This window comes from Ahaetulla prasina, chromosome 1, assembly GCF_028640845.1.
Source record: "Ahaetulla prasina isolate Xishuangbanna chromosome 1, ASM2864084v1, whole genome shotgun sequence".
NCBI lineage: Eukaryota > Metazoa > Chordata > Lepidosauria > Squamata > Colubridae > Ahaetulla > Ahaetulla prasina.
Genome location: NC_080539.1, coordinates 155159054 through 155173903, shown reverse-complemented (window position 1 = coordinate 155173903; position 14850 = coordinate 155159054).

Below are 14850 nucleotides of genomic sequence, written 5' to 3'. Positions count from 1 at the left end.
TGATCCATGGTGTATACACACCTGTCTTTCTCTCCCATCCATTGCAAGGGGAATGTGAAGAAACCATAATGAATAAAGGAGAGGTGTAGCCGAAGTATCGATTTACTAATCCAATATTTTGTCAAGTCAACCCTGAAACTCATGGTTCCCTCTCAAAGAATACAAAAATAGAAGCAAACTGGAGAAAGGGGCCTGTACCAGTCACTCAGGCCCTTAGAGAGTCAGGCCAAGGTTGCAAAACATGAGGTGAACCAATAAGAGAGACCAGAGGAACAAGTCATTTAGGCTTCCTCCCCAACACACCTCAACTTGGCTTACATTGTCCATGTGCTATGATACAAAGCAGAATGGAGAGAAAACACCACTTTCACTGTGCAACACACAGTATGGGGGCAGCCACACTGCAGGCCGCAGCAGGCAAAGTAATTAGATGGCTTAGGCCATTGACGGTGCAGATTTTCAGGATATTTTATGAATATTTTGTGTCTCACTGAGTTATATTTAAACATAATGGAGTTATTATTGAGTAGACACATGCTGTTGTTCGTGAATAAAGGAGAGGTCTGTTTGAACTGGCGGTCTGTAAGTCCTCTTAATATTTAATACTGGCGACGAAGGTTTGGGAACGCCAACCCGAGTTTTTTGCCGCTCGAAATTGGGTTATTGTGCCATTCACGTTAGGATCTGTCACCTCACAGCTTCCTCATGGCGAACAATTTGCCGATTTTTTCGCCATTCGTCCCGTCAGCTGAATTGTGGGGCGTGTGTGTTGAAACGTTTGGATGTTTTCTCCTTGCTAACAATTTATCTGACCTTCCCCGGCCAGGAAGCTTGGATATTTTTGAGTTCTTGCGGCAGCGACGTTTTCTCAATGGCACGTACCCTTGCTTTTCCACAACTGGTATCCGATCTCTCCTGGGACACTTTAATAGAGAAACTGCGGGCACATTACGCCCCAGCGCCGTGCCAAATTGCCCAGCGACATGCCTTTCGTCGCTGCGTGCAAACGGAGGGACAGACTGTCACCAACTTTGTCGCTTCGCTGCGAGCTGCCGCTCTCCACTGTGGTTTTGAGGCCCTCGAGAACATGTTACTGGATCAATTTGTATACGGCCTCAAGGACTTAAAGCTCCAGCGCCGTTTACTGGCGAAGGATTTAACCCTCAAGTCTGCTGTAGAAGAGGCAGAAGCAGCTGAGATGGCAGAGAGGTCTTCCGCTGAGCTCCAGCGTGCCCAAATGAGACCGGCAAGCAGTGGACAGCCACTGTTTGTGAATTATGGGGACTCCGTTCCAGATGGGTTCCCAGAGGATGACGAGGACGTCCGTCGCCTTAACATGACATCTAGACGGCAGAGCGGCCCCATGACTTATTACCCGACCTCCCAATGCCTAGGTTGCAGCGGCGACCATGCCAGGGATGACTGTAGATTCAGGACGGCCGTTTGCCGTCGCTGCGGGAGACGCGGTCACCTGGCCAGGGTCTGCAGGGCCACCATGCCAACCCAAGGACCTGCCCGCCAACCGGCCAAGCCGCGGGGAGGATTCCGGCCACAAACTCCACGCCGAGGGAATTCTTCCGCTGTGGCCCATTGTGAGGAGGAAGTCTTCGTTAACTACGCTTTTCCCGTAGGTCCAGCTAATAAATTGTACATCTCCGTTCGTCTAGAAGGAGCACCGTGCACCATGGAAGTGGATACAGGGTCATCCCGTTCGCTTATCTCCTGGACCACGTTGAAACGCATTTTGCCAAATGTCTCCAAGACCGGGTTGCAACCCTGCTCTGTCATCTTACGTGACTATCAAGGGGGGGCAATTCCAACGATGGGAGTTGGTACCTTCAGGGTATCATATCGTAACTTTGATGGCCGACTGCCCCTTATTGTTGTTAAGAGTGACCTACCCTGCCTTTTGGGGTTAGATTGGTTTGCTGCCCTAGATCTGAATGTTACCGGGATCCACTACACCAGCCGGGAGGGGTCTTCCCAATTGGCTATAGAGTTCGCTGATGTTTTTGACGAACATCTGGGTAAATACAAAGGATCTCCTATTTCCCTAAGTTTAGACCCACAGGTTACACCCATTCGCCTCAAACCGAGGCGAGTTCCTTTGGCCTTGAGGCCCAAGGTGGATGAACAGCTGGATAAATTGATAGAGCAAGGGGTATTGGTTCCAATAGACCACTCAAAATGGGAAACACCTATCGTAATTCCCCTTAAGCCCGACGGATCCGTGAGGATCTGTGCGGACTATAAGGGAACGATCAACAAAGCTCTTCAGCATAATCCTTATCCACTGCCGGTGGTCCAACACCTCTTACACTCCCTGGGGCGGGGCCGTGTGTTTGCCAAATTAGATATGGCCCAAGCGTATCAACAGCTTCCGGTGGATGATGAGACTGCATTAGCGCAGACTATCGTCACGCACCGGGGTGCTTTCAAATGCACACGACTCCAATTCGGAGTTAGTGTCGCCCCAGGAATCTTCAGAGTCTCATGGAACGCTTGCTCCAGGGGATTCCAGGGTCGTCCTTACTTTGATGACGTATTGATTTCGGCTATTGACATGCCCGAATTGGTCACCAAAGTAAGGGAAGTATTAGTCCGTTCGAAGAGCGGATTAAAACTAAAAAGGGCAAGTGCAAAATAGGAGTACCCCAAGTAGAATTCCTGGGGTTTTAGTGGATGCTCAGGGCATCCACCCACGGCCACCAAAATAGCAGCAATCCAGAATGCCCCTCGCCATCTAATAAGGCAGAACTCCAATCATTCTTGGGGCTTCTAAATTTCTACGCGATATTTTTGCCCCATAAGGCCACCATCGCAGAGCCACTCCACCGCCTGTTAGACGCTGAGGCACCTTGGGTCTGGGACCGGAATGCAGCAGCATCTTTTGCTGCTGTCAAACAGCTCCTCACTTCATCCGCCGTGTTAGTACAATACGATGAGCGCCTACCTTTGTCGTTAACCTGTGACGCCTCGCCCTGCGGCGTTGGGGCTGTCCTTAGTCATATTCTTCCAAACGGAAGAGAAGCTCCTTTGGCATTTTACTCACGCACCCTTTCCTCAGCTGAACGCAACTACAGTCAGCTGGATAGAGAGGCGCTTGCAATAGTAGCGGGTATCAAGCGTTTCCATGATTACCTGTATGGTCGTTTCTTGCTGACCACAGACCATAAGCCCCTTTTGGGGTTGCTGGCCGGTGACAGGCCATCTCCCCAAATTTTGTCCCCCCGAATGTCACGCTGGATTGAGTTCCTGGCAGCCTATTCGTATCGGCTATTACATAGACCAGGAAGGGATATTAGCCATGCTGACGCACTGAGTCGTTGTCCCTTGCCCATCTCAATTTCTGACCCGGCCCCGTCCTGGCCCGTTCTCCTGATAGAAGAGTCCGGCTGCCCGCTCTCTGCACGAGATATCTGCAGGGAGTCGAGGAAGGACTCCGTGGTGGCGCAAGTCTTGGATTGGGTTCGCAGGGGTTGGCGGATCGAGAGGTGCAACCAGAATACCTACCCTACAGTCGCAGGCGGAACGAGCTGTCTACCCAAGCCGGTTGTTTATTATGGGGTAGCGGTCGTGGTTCCAGTGTCCCTAAGGCCACAAATACTAACGTGCCTACATGCAGCTCACCCGGGATAGGGCGCATGAAGGCCCTGGGACGGCTACGTGTGGTGGCCAAAATTAGACCAGGAAATAGAGACATGGGTAGGTCGATGTCACACTTGTCAGTTGTCCCGGCGGCGCCTGGGGCTCCGGTCCAAGACTGGGAGACACCCAGAGGGCCATGGGCAAGGATCCACGTAGATCTCGCTGGCCCCTTCCAAGGACGGACGTTTATCATTATAGTGGATGCTTACTCTAAGTGGGTGGAGTTGTTCCTAATGACCTCCACCACGGCTGAGTCCGTTATTAGAATATTAGACAAACTGTTCACTACCCATGGGCTGCCAGATGTTATGGTAACGGATAATGGGCCCCAATTTTCTGCGGCAGCATTTCAAGTGTATTTACCGCGTTTGGGCATCAGACATGCTCCCGCGGCGCCGTTCCACCCGGCGGAAAGCGGCCTTGCAGAACGAGCCGTCACGGTCAGCAAAGGCGTTGGGACGATTGGGCACTTCTGATTGGCAGCAGAAAGTCAATCAGTATTTGCTGGCCCAACACACTACCCCATGCCAACTGACAAACCAGACTCCCAGAATTGCTGAGGGGCCGCCGTCTTAGAACCATACTGGATAGGCTACACCCCTCTTATACGCCTGAACGGGTTCCAGGACTGGGGGGCCAGACTAGGCAGTTTACCCTGGGGGATCCAGTATATGCACAGTGTTTTGGGGGAACGGAGAAGTGGCTACCTGGGAACGTGGTTCACTTATCTGGGCCGTATTCTTATAGGGTCCAACTGGCAGACGGCGCATCTGGAGCGCCACATTAATCAACTAAGGCGTCGCCTGGCCACCGATGGGGAAAACCAATCAACAGTGAGGCCTCAACAAGACGTTTTTCCCCGGCCGACAGAGTTTTTGAGACAGACACCTGCAGACCTCGCAACTGACCCTTTTGTTCCCAGGGGTATCCCAGCCAATAGTGATGACCCGACGCCCAATTTGGCACCACAAGCAGAATATGCATCTCAAAGCACTTCACCGGAGCTCCCAGCAATCCAGAAAGACACAATATCGGAAGTCCTACCTGACGATACTTCCGGGCCGGCTGCAAATGGGCGCTGTCCATTGGCGGAGACATCTGTTCAAGACAAGGACAGTCAAGTGCCTTCCTCTCCTCCGCCGCAGGTTGTACTCAGACGTTCCAATCGTAGCCGTCGTCAGCCAGCTTACTTGGCTGACTATGACTGCGCGATCCGAGGTGAGGGTGTTGTGTCCTCGCACCTCGACCGGTTGCAGCCAGGATGACTCACGACCAACCAGAGTGTTTGAGCGCGGCAACCGAAAGAGCGGGAAACCGAGGGAGTTCCTATTGGCTGGCGTTTTGACAGCTAGCTAGCCAGGGTGCTGAAGTCTGTCAGTGGTTATTCAGTTCAGTTCTGTGTATTATAGCTCCGTTAGAGCCGTGTATTTTTCCCTTCCTGTTGTTCGTGAATAAAGGAGAGGTCTGTTTGAACTGGCGGTCTGTAAGTCCTCTTAATATTTAATAAAACCATAATGAATAAAGGAGAGGTGTAGCCAAAGTATAGATTTAGTAATCCAATAGCTTGTCAAGTCAACCCTGAAACTCATGGTTCCCTCTCCCACCAAAGAATACAAAAATAGAAGCAAACTGGAGAAAGGGACCTATACCAGTCACTCAGGCCCTTAGAGAGTCAGGCCAAGGTTGCAGAACATGAGTTGAACCAATAAGAGAGACCAGAGGAACAAGTCATTTCGGCTTCCTCCCCAACACACCTCAATAGCCTACACCCCAAAATACAGTTCACCATGGAAACAGAAGTTAATAACCAACTTCCTTCCTGGATGTCTTAGTCTACAGAAAACCCAATGGCTCCTAGGACACACCATCTACCAGAAGAAAACACACACAAACCGCTATCTGCACGCACTCTCACACCACCACCCAGCACAGATCAACTCCGTAGCCAAGACACTCATCTCAGAACAAAATGCTTAGCTGATGAACAACACCTAAAACCCGAACTAGACACTCTCACTAACGTACTAACATCCAATGGATTCCAAACAAATAAGATTACCAAGCTAATCCAAAAGAACCCCCACTAAAATCCAAGACAGAGAACAAGAAACAGCACAGCCCTCCTCCCATATATAAAAGGCACCACAGACAGAATCAGCAAGATCCTCCACAAACACAACATCAAGACAGCATTCTGCACAAACAGAAAAATATCCACCATCCTAAGAAACCCCAAAGACAAAATTGAGTTAGAAAATCAAGGAGTATATGAAATCCCATGCACCGCCTGCCCCACCACATACATTGGACAAACCAACAGAAGAATAAGTGCATTGAAGAACACAAGAACTCATTCAAAAGAGGAACCAACTTCTTCCCTGGTCCAACATTTTTAAAAGTCACAGGACATGATATTGAATTTAAAAGACCAGAACTATTGCCAAAACTGAACACTTTAACAACAGAATAATCAGAGAAGCCATTGAGATAGAAAACGCCCACACAGCATGAACAAACAAGATGACACCTCCGCCTACCAGCCATTTGAAACCCGCCTTATTGACAAACGAGTCCCTAACACGAGGAATGACACCAGACCCACACTCATAAGGTCCACAGGATGTCACCACCGCACATCCACCCAGAAAGCAGACCCAAACCCACACTGATCATGAAGCACGACCAAGGACCAGAAGCCAGACCGCAGCTGCAACATTAGCCATTTCAAACCCTCCAATCCATTCATGCAGCAGACTGACACCCACTATGAAGATGTAGCACGACCACAAAGCCAAACAACAGCTATGCAGCTCACCAGCTCAAATCCCCTGCAGCACAGACTAGACTGAGCACAACCAAGCCCCCACCAACACAGGACACACCCCAGCCAATCAGAGCACAGAAAACCCCCATCCAATCAGAGCACAGCCAAGCTCCCACCCAATCAGTTCAAACCCCACTAGCAGTTAAAGGAAGAAACAGCTGCAGTCACACATTGCTCCCAGAAGCACGAAGCTGAAGCCTGAAGATGACAAATGAGATTTGTCGAAGCGTCGAAGACACTTCCAATTTTCTGGCGGAGAAAACCCGACCAACCAAAGACCTACACACACACATATATATATATATATATATATATATGTCTTTGGTTGTTCGGGTTTTCTCCGTGTAAGATTGGAAGTGTCTTGGCGACGTTCAAGTCTCATTCGTCATCTTCAGGCTTCAGCCGTGCTTCTGGGAGCAATGTGATCGCAGCTGTTTCTTCCTTTTAACTGCTGGAGGGGTTTGAACTGATTGGGTGGGAGCTTGGCTGTGCCTGATTGGATGGGGGTTTTCTGTGCTCTGATTGGATGGGGTGTGTCCTGTGTTGGTGGTTTGTGCTCAGTCTAGTCTGTGCTGCAGGGGATTTGAGCTGGTGAGCTGCATAGCTGTTGTTTGGCTTTGTGGTCGTACATCTTCATAGTGGGTGTCAGTCTGCTGCATGAATGGATTGGAGGGGTTTGAAATGGCTAATGTTGCAGTTGCGTCTGGCTTCTGGTCCTGGTCCTTCATGATCAGTGTGGGTTTGGGTCTGCTGGTGGATGTGCGGTGACATCCTGTGTGGACCTTATGAGTGTGGGTCTGGTGTCATTCCTCGTGTTAGGGACTCGCTTGTCAATAAGGGCGGTTTCAAATGGCTGGTAGGCGGAGGTGTCATCTCGTTTGTTCATGCTGTGTGGGCGTATCTCAATGGCTTCTCTGATTATTCTGTTGTTAAAGTGTTCAGTTTTATAATAGTTCTGGTCTTTTTAAAGCCCAGAACTCTTCACCCAAGTGCCAATCAAACCCTCTTCACCCAAGTGCCAATCAAAGAAGCCTTGACAGCTATCCAAAACAAATATAACCCCCCCAAGCACATCCTAGATCTGACCAACCACTGCCTATCCAACACATACTTCATATAATGGACAAAAATACAAACAAGTAGAAGGAGCACCCATGGGATCACCCTCTCACCTGTCATTGCCAATCTCTACATGGAACACTTTGAAACCCAAGCACTAGAAAATCTGATCACAAACCCAAACTCTGCCACAGATATGTAGACGACACCTTCATAATCTGGCCACACGGGAAAGAAAAACTTGAAAACTTCCTCACACACCTCAATAGCCTACACCCCAAAATACAGTTCACCATGGAAACAGAAGTTAATAACCAACTTCCCTTCCTGGATGTCTTAGTCTACAGAAAACCCAATGGCTCTCTACCAGAAGAAAACACACACAAACCGCTATCTGCACGCACTCTCACACCACCACCCAGCACAGATCAACTCCGTAGCCAAGACACTCATCTCCAGAACAAAATGCTTAGCTGATGAACAACACCTAAAACCCGAACTAGACACTCTCACTAACGTACTAACATCCAATGGATTCCAAACAAATAAGATTACCAAGCTAATCCAAAAAAACCCCCACTAAAATCCAAGACAGAGAACAAGAAAACAGCACAGCCCTCCTCCCATATATAAAAGGCACCACAGACAGAATCAGCAAGATCCTCCACAAACACAACATCAAGACAGCATTCTGCACAAACAGAAAAATATCCACCATCCTAAGAAACCCCAAAGACAAAATTGAGTTAGAAAATCAAGGAGTATATGAAATCCATGCACCGCCTGCCCCACCACATACATTGGACAAACCAACAGAAGAATAAGTGCACGCATTGAAGAACACAAGAACTCATTCAAAAGAGGAACCAACTTCTTCCCTGGTCCAACATTTTTAAAAGTCACAGGACATGATATTGAATTTAAAGACCAGAACTATTGCCAAAACTGAACACTTTAACAACAGAATAATCAGAGAAGCCATTGAGATAGAAAACGCCCACACAGCATGAACAAACAAGATGACACCTCCGCCTACCAGCCATTTGAAACCCGCCCTTATTGACAAACGAGTCCCTAACACGAGGAATGACACCAGACCCACACTCATAAGGTCCACAGGATGTCACCACCGCACATCCACCCAGAAAGCAGACCCAAACCCACACTGATCATGAAGCACGACCAAGGACCAGAAGCCAGACCAACTGCAACATTAGCCATTTCAAACCCTCCAATCCATTCATGCAGCAGACTGACACCCACTATGAAGATGTAGCACCACCACAAAGCCAAACAACAGCTATGCAGCTCACCAGCTCAAATCCCCTGCAGCACAGACTAGACTGAGCACAACCAAGCCCCCACCAACACAGGACACACCCCATCCAATCAGAGCACAGAAAACCCCCATCCAATCAGAGCACAGCCAAGCTCCCACCCAATCAGTTCAAACCCCTCCAGCAGTTAAAGGAAGAAACAGCTGCGATCACACATTGCTCCCAGAAGCACGAAGCTGAAGCCTGAAGATGACGAATGAGACTTAGTCAAACGCCGCCAAGACACTTCAATCTTACACGGAGAAAACCCAACAACCAAAGACCTATATACAAACACCGTGAAAACCTCAGAAAACAAATATATATATATATATATATATATATATATATATATATATATATATATATATATATATATATATATATATATATATATATATACTATATACCTCTAATATTTACTCATATATATGTTTATATACTATATAATCTTTTGTATGATACTTACATATATTGTTGTGACGAAATAAATAAAATAAATAAATAAATAAAGGTATTTTGTTGTTTTCAGAGGAGTGGAGAACTCTTCTTGTAAAATATTTCTGGACACGTTCAATTGTATTGATGTCAGAAATGTGGTATGGGTTCCAGACAGGAGAGCTGTATTCAAGGATTGGTCTAGCAAATGTTTTGTATGCTCTGGTTAGTAGTGTAGTGTTTTTGGAAAAGAAGCTACGCAAGATTAGGTTTACAACTCTTAGAGCCTTTTTTGCTATGTAGTTGCAATGGGCTTTGGCACACACACACACACACACACACACGCACACACAAATGTATTTAAGGAGTTTATGTTCCAATAAGGGGTCTAAGTGTACATGTATATGTGTGTGTGCAAGTTGAATAGAAAGTACATACTATACATGAAAACAAATAAGGAGTTTTAGTATTTAATTTCATGCCTATTTGACAGAACAAAAGCCTGGTACAAATAAGGATTGGTTGTTGAGCAATCTGCTCATCTAGCCTAGTTTTACAGGCCTTTATGTTTATTTCAAGAAATGTTCACATTTGTCATTTTCTATGTAAAGCATTACATCATGCAAAAAAGGAAAAAAGGGGAAACATTTTTTTTCCTAAAGCAATGATTTAAATTAGTGAAAGGTCCACTAGATGTTTAATCAGTTTCCATGTATATATTGGTGTGTATGTATGTGTGTGCGTATGTATTTAATTAAGTAAGGTAGATGTGGCATTTTGCTTGCAAGTTACCTGAGGCTGATCTTGACCTGACAGACATCATCTGTTAAAATAGGTTGCCTGCATCTGTTTTGAGATTTAACTCTTTCCTATTCTATTTACCCAGCTATTTTTATTTACTTTCAATAATGAATGGAGAAAATGTTCTTTTGTGACTCCTATTTGATTACAATTCATGTCTCACTCACAGTGTTCTTGTTCTAAGAGCCGTTAAAAATCATGTTAGTGCATCGTTTATAAAATGTGTTGGATTTATATCAAAAAGACTGAAATAATTGGACTGTAGTTAAAACTCCTCCAAAACAAAAGCAAAGCAAAGCTTAGTCTTCCACACTGAAATACATATTAAGCAGACATAATAAACTGTATTTTCCTTTGAAATAGCTGATACTTGAAAACTAAGGTAGAAGTAGAATGTGTAAACAGGGTTATTGTATCTTTTTACTTCTTTCCAAGTCAAATGACTGTTGGAAAAACAATGTAAAAGGGTCTCAGGACTCTGTCTATCAGTAGGATAATTCTTGGAAACCTAAACAGATTGGAAGCAAATTTGGTGTATAGGGAGCCATTCCTGCTCTCTCTCTCTCTCTCTCTCTCTCCCCCCACTCCCTCCCTTAGAGACAACTCAAAGGAAGAGCAAAAACATATACACAAAAAATTACTTTGATACACAGAAGAAAATTTAGTACGTCCTATGGCTGTCAGAAGTCATGGTGATTGTGCTTTGCCTACTTTATTTTATAATAGAATTGATTGAGCAGAAATGCAATCTAATCTAATTTGTCTTTTTTTTTAAAAAAAAAAAGGTAATGAGGACTCCTTGAGAATAACCATTGCAACATTTCTTTAAGTGACTACATAGCAGTAAAAATAAATAATAGATGAAGAAATGCTTAAAAGGGGAAAAGGGCCTTTGAATGTTGAAAAAAAAAAATCCTGACAAAAACAGTAAGAAAAATGAAACCATGTCAGTGGCGTTAAAAGAAAACCGTTATCTTCTGGCTAAGTCTGCCGAAAGCATGTCACATGATTATTAGACATTTTTAAAAGTCAGGAAGCTGGCGTCTCTCTGAAGAACCCTTGTTTCATACTTGCGATTTCAGCCCTATTTGGTGATACCCACACACAATTCAGAACTGGCAATCCATTTGTCTTGGAGCCTCTGGGCCGCATCTCTGGTTCCTCTCTAAGCCTGGGAACTGAAATCATTCATTATGTCCTTCATGCTTATGATTTGAAATAACTTTGGAATAGGCAGCCATTTTCACAGGAGTGCAGGAGGCGACTCTCTTTTATCAACGTCTAGAATGTAGACACATAATCCATGACCCTTAATGTATTACTCAAACCCCAAATGTGACCTTTGGCTTGAACGAAGGTTATGCAACCAGATCTGGTGGATATTTACTTTCTTAAGAATCCTGGTTCATTTTTCAAAGCTCCCGTCGTATTTCAGTGCATCGTTTTCATGGATGCTGGTATTACTGCACTCTTCATATTTCTTTGCTTTGATATACTTGGCATTTAAAATTGCACTCCTGGATTTCACTAATCTGCTTGCCTGCCTACACCTTATGATTACTTTTTTGACAGGGAGAAAACCTAGTAAGTAAATAAGTAGGTATTCATAAGCTTGGTTTATTATATGGAATTTTGTCTTGAGAATTTCTGGAGTTTGTCTCTTTCAGTTGTTGGTACGAGTATCATCACAACCTGTTGTCAGGCAGAGAGCTCTGTTTACTGCGTTAGAAACAAACTTCACGTTGCTTGGAACTCTACAATTCCTTTGTCTAGGAGTTGCAGGAAGGAGGAAAATGAAAACTGGAAGGTATTCGTGTCTACTGTGGATTCTGCCATAGTCCTGGACCACACAGATCTCCATCATGTCGATTCTGGGTTTTTTATTTTAAATTAAATTTATATACTAAAAATGTTGAGTGGGTTTAATAAAAAAAAAAGCCAAGCATGGAGCTAATGGGAATCTGCCCTAGAATAGAGCTATTGCAGGGTTTCAAGTAAAAATTAATGTATACTCAAACTTTCCTTTGTCATTTGTACCAAACCTGGCAAATATTAAGAAGAAGAAAAAAGAGTTAGTGAAATATTCACGTAAAAATTAGCATCTGTGCAGTTCTCTAAGTTTCGGAGGTGACCTGAGCCAAGGGTGCCTGCAGAGTGTCTCAAAATATAGTCTGCTGGAGTGGCAGCTGTAATACATTTAATAAAATAAAAAATATGGGCAGTGACTGGAACAATAGAAAGTCCTGTCTGTGTGATGCATGTAAAAAAGTTATGGTCACCATCTTTATTTTATTTTATCCCGCCTTAGGCATGAAAGTCGATTGGGTGACTTGGGCCAGTCACTCTCTCTTAACCCACCCCACCTCACAGGATTGTTGTTGTTGTTGTTATTTTAAAAAATATTTTTATTTTTCATTAACATATTTAAATGTTTAGGGGACTGGAGGCTAAAACATATGAAGAACGGTTGCAGGAACTCGGTATGTCTAGTTTAATGAAAGGAAGGACTAGGGGAGTGTCATCTCGTTTGTTCATGCTGTGTGGGCGTTTTTCTATCTCAATGGCTTCTCTGATTATTCTGTTGTTAAAGTGTTCAGTTTTGGCAATAGTTCTGGTCTTTTTAAAGACCAGAACTCTTCACCCAAGTGCCAATCAAACCCTCTTCACCCAAGTGCCAATCAAAGAAGCCTTGACAGCTATCCAAAACAAATATAACCCCCCCAAGCACATCCTAGATCTGACCAACCACTGCCTATCCAACACATACTTCATCTATAATGGACAAAAATACAAACAAGTAGAAGGAGCACCCATGGGATCACCCCTCTCACCTGTCATTGCCAATCTCTACATGGAACACTTTGAAACCCAAGCACTAGAAAAATCTGATCACAAACCCAAACTCTGGCTCAGATATGTAGACGACACCTTCATAATCTGGCCACACGGGAAAGAAAAACTTGAAAACTTCCTCACACACCTCAATAGCCTACACCCCAAAATACAGTTCACCATGGAAACAGAAGTTAATAACCAACTTCCCTTCCTGGATGTCTTAGTCTACAGAAAACCCAATGGCTCCCTAGGACACACCATCTACCAGAAGAAAACACACACAAACCGCTATCTGCACGCACTCTCACACCACCACCCAGCACAGATCAACTCCGTAGCCAAGACACTCATCTCCAGAACAAAATGCTTAGCTGATGAACAACACCTAAAACCCGAACTAGACACTCTCACTAACGTACTAACATCCAATGGATTCCAAACAAATAAGATTACCAAGCTAATCCAAAAAGAACCCCCCACCAAAATCCAAGACAGAGAACAAGAAAGCACAGCCCTCCTCCCATATATAAAAGGCACCACAGACAGAATCAGCAAGATCCTCCACAAACACAACATCAAGACAGCATTCTGCACAAACAGAAAAATATCCACCATCCTAAGAAACCCCAAAGACAAAATTGAGTTAGAAAATCAAGGAGTATATGAAATCCCATGCACCGCCTGCCCCACCACATACATTGGACAAACCAACAGAAGAATAAGTGCACGCATTGAAGAACACAAGAACTCATTCAAAAAAGAGGAACCAACTTCTTCCCTGGTCCAACATTTTAAAGTCACAGGACATGATATTGAATTTAAAAAGACCAGAACTATTGCCAAAACTGAACACTTTAACAACAGAATAATCAGAGAAGCCATTGAGATAGAAAAACGCCCACACAGCATGAACAAACGAGATGACACCTCCCGCCTACCAGCCATTTGGAAACCCGCCCTTATTGACAAACGAGTCCCTAACACGAGGAATGACACCAGACCCACACTCATAAGGTCCACACAGGATGTCACCACCGCACATCCACCCAGAAAGCAGACCCAAACCCACACTGATCATGAAGCACGACCAAGGACCAGAAGCCAGACCGCAACTGCAACATTAGCCATTTCAAACCCCTCCAATCCATTCATGCAGCAGACTGACACCCACTATGAAGATGTAGCACGACCACAAAGCCAAACAACAGCTATGCAGCTCACCAGCTCAAATCCCCCTGCAGCACAGACTAGACTGAGCACAACCAAGCCCCCACCAACACAGGACACACCCCCATCCAATCAGAGCACAGAAAAACCCCCATCCAATCAGAGCACAGCCAAGCTCCCACCCAATCAGTTCAAACCCCCTCCAGCAGTTAAAAGGAAGAAACAGCTGCGATCACACATTGCTCCCAGAAGCACGAAGCTGAAGCCTGAAGATGACGAATGAGACTTGTCAAACGCCGCCAAGACACTTCAATCTTACACGGAGAAAACCCAACAACAAAGACCTATATACAAACACCGTGAAAACCTCAGAAAACAAATATATATATATATATATATATATATATATATATATATATATATATATATATATATATATATATATATATATATATATATATACTTATACCTCCTAATATTTACTCATATATATGTTTATATACTATATAATCTTTTTGTATGATATTTACATATATTGTTGTGACAAAATAAATTAAATAAATAAATAAATAAAGGTATTTTGTTGTTTTCAAAGGAGAGGAGAACTCTTCTTGTAAAATATTTCTGGACACGTTCAATTGTATTGATGTCAGAAATGTGGTGAGGGTTCCAGACAGGCGAGCTGTATTCAAGGATTGGTCTAGCAAATGTTTTATATGCTCTGGTTAGTAGTGTAGTGTTTTTGGAAAAGAAGCTACACAA